Raw genomic sequence first — 3,312 nt, forward strand, 5'->3', positions numbered from 1 at the left:
TTTGGTGTAAGTTGAAATACACCCCAGCCAAAGTCATTCTGTTATCCTAACACAGTTGTAAAATCATAATCTAGAACATAAAAACACAACTAAGCAACAGAAAAAGGAAAAGGACATAAACATACTGTACTGTACACTGTACTGTAGTAATAGAAAAAAATGAGTGTAAAAAATTCCTTACCTTTATTCCTGTGGTTGGTGTGCATACTGAAAGGGGCATTGCAAGGTGGGAGAGAGTGACCTATTGGGAGGAGGAAGCTGGAGAGGCAGGAGAACCTGCAGAAGGTGTTGGAGATACTGGGTTAGGTGAATGAGGATTTCTGAGGAACATGCAGGAGATGCTGGAGATGATTCTACCTGTACTACAGGTGTTTCATCTTGAGAAGAAGATGATGTACAGGGTACAGGATCTGTTGCAGTACTCTCGATCTTCTTTAAAAATCGCTCAAATCTAGGCTGTAAGTATGATGTAGGCTGTAAGTATGATGTAGTCTGTAAGTATGATGCTAAAGGCATAAGCCGAAACTTTCACGTCTCAATTTTTTAAAGTTTTTATGGGAGTGAGCATCATAAACTCAAAATGTCATATATTGAGACTGTTTTAAACCGAGGTTCCCCTGTATAGTCTTTTCATGTCAGTGAACTTCAGTTTTCAGACCCATTTCTTAACATTGATAATTCTACCCATTAAGATTCAGTCTCCTTTGCTATGGATTTTAGATTTTGTGGGAGATTGAGAGAAGAACTTGGACTTAATAAATAGGTTCTTATCTTAGCTAAACCAGCTGTTAACTCTGGGTTCTTAGGTAAACTAATGAGTACCCTAGAGCTATAAGACATTATTGTTTTAATGTGCATTGATATACCATATATGTGAATTGCCTTAGTTTTGGTAGGGATATAATAAATGTTTGTTAACTTTTATTCTGTTTATAAGCATATGTATGAGGTACCAAATAATTCTATATATTTATTTAAGTAATTCACTAAAATATCAATTATCACACTTATTCAGAACTGCAAAAAATGTAGTGATATAAAGGAATACATGATAATGAAGGAAAGGTTCAGTTCTCTGCTGCTGACTTACCTGTCTCCCATGCAACAACACCGCAGATGCCCAGAGGCAGGTGGTCAACTTTGGGCTGGGCCAGCTAAGCTCCCATTCTCTGTATTGCTAGAGATAGGAAAAGAATTATTAGACTAAAAAAGCATTGGGATTAGTGTTCCCTTTTGAAAAATTTTTTATTTATTTTAGAGAAGAAGAGAAATATGAATTTGTTTTTTCACATATTTATGCATTCATTGGTTGTTTCTTGTATTTGCCCTGACCTGGGATCAAACCTACAACCTTGGCAGATCCAGGCGATGCTCGGCCAGGGACTGGGATTAGTGTCCTTGATATAAACCACAAGTCACCAGATTTCGTGAAAATTCAGAACAAGACAGACAATCTTGTGCAGGAATTAGCCGGACTAGATAACTACAAGATGACTTTTGTGCAAGGAGGGTCTGGCCAGTTCATTGCTGTCCCCTTTAACCTGATTAGACTGAAAGCAGAAAGGTGTGCTAACAATGTGATGACAGGAGTTTGATTAGCTGTAGCCGCAGAAAGAAACCAAGATGTTTGGGGCTGTGAATGTTGTCCACTCTAAACTGGGGAGTTATACAAAAATTCTAGATGCTCTTGCCGGACACCTCCCTCGTGCATTACTGCACCAGCGAGACCATGCCTGGTGTAGAATTTGACTTTATCCTGCTTTAGCATCTAGTCAGGGGCATGCGGGTCTGGAATGGATTAAGAATAACAGCTATGCAGCATGGAGAAGCTCTATCAAATCTCAAATGATTTATGATATCCTTGATAATTCTCAAGGATTGTTTGTATGTATAGTGGAGCCTCAGAATAGAAGCAGATGAATATTCCATTCTGTACTGGCAATGCCGAAGGAGATGATGCTTTAGAAAAAGGTTGCTCTATAAAGATTTTGAGTTCAATATGACCTTGAAAGGGCATAGGTCTGTGGGAGGCATTGGGGCTCTCTGTATAATGCCTCACATGACTATGTTCAGGAACTGGCAGCCTTCAGGAGGAATTTTTTGGAGATGTATCAACTGTGAATTTATTCCAACTAATGTATATTCTCCCCTTGAACAATGTTCAAAATTTAAAGTAAATTAACAATGGCTTAAAAAAGTAAAACAGTATTTTTCTTGAAGGAACATAGATATTTTAGATTCTTCTTCTCCCCCTCCGCCAAAGAACAGCAAAACATCTGCAGGTGGATCTTACTAGACACCTTAATTTTGACTTGAACTGGAAGAATTTTAAAAGATCTTCCTTTAGCTTTTTTTTTTTTTTTTTTTTTTTTTACAATTTCAGCTTATGTTGTCTTTGCTGCTTTTTCTAGTTAGCTCTCAGTATTCAGACCTGCCTGGGGGCTTAATGATGCAAAGTGCAGGTAATGTTTCGGGAGACACATAGACATGCAGCCTGGAGGGTGGCTAGGGTCCTCTAGGTGCTGAATCTTGATCCTTTCCAAAATGACAGCAGAGGGGCTCCTGGGTTTCCATTGCTGTTCATTCAGGTTAACATTGACAATATGATATTTAAGAATTCTAGACTAAAGTGCCAATTGGAGACCTTTCTTTATACTGTTATTCTCATAAAGAGATAAAAGTGACACATCATATGCTTACATACCAAGGTCTGTTTTTAATGCTAAATAATATATCTCCAATATTTATATTTCTAATAATATGGTTCCTAGTGATACATGTAGAGACTTTGGGAATTTGTTAGAATCCTTGACCTTGTTATGTGTTATTGCATTACATTAGCAACAGTTTTATCTCTTCCTGTCCTCCTCCCTTTTGAAGCTGTTTCTCAAGAATTAGAAGTTCTCCAATTCATTTTACTTTCAGCAGCTAGAAGAAGGTTGCTGGTTGGCTTGTTTGTTATTTTTCAGTTATGCTGTTGAACTAAAAACATCTCAGTTATCCTCTTTCCTCATTTGTTCACATTACTGTTTGTGTGATAGTAGTTATCCAGAGTGATGCTGTGAGTGCTAGAAGATTCTTGCTGAAGAGTCTTTTTCCTTATTGCTTATCCATTGTTGAATATGTAAAGGATATTAAAGTCTTAAAGCATCTTTAAAAATGGGGGTAAATAGGAAGAAATAGAAAGCAAGTTCTGAAAGCAGGTGATATGCTTTCATAAAATTTTCATAAACTGACATACTCACAATTGATTATAAAACCCATAACCATTTTTAAAGGGATACTTTTGAAATACATCTGGGACTCCAGCAT

General features: G+C 37.2%; 1 pseudogene; it reads left to right on the top strand.

Annotated features, from left to right (window-relative positions):
* The first annotated feature begins 310 nt into the window (after positions 1-310).
* On the top strand, positions 311-1,765 carry LOC136378985 (phosphoserine aminotransferase pseudogene; annotated as a pseudogene).
* Positions 1,766-3,312: the final 1,547 nt, after the last annotated feature.

This window comes from Saccopteryx leptura, chromosome 7, assembly GCF_036850995.1.
Source record: "Saccopteryx leptura isolate mSacLep1 chromosome 7, mSacLep1_pri_phased_curated, whole genome shotgun sequence".
In the NCBI taxonomy this organism is placed as follows: Eukaryota; Metazoa; Chordata; class Mammalia; order Chiroptera; family Emballonuridae; genus Saccopteryx; species Saccopteryx leptura.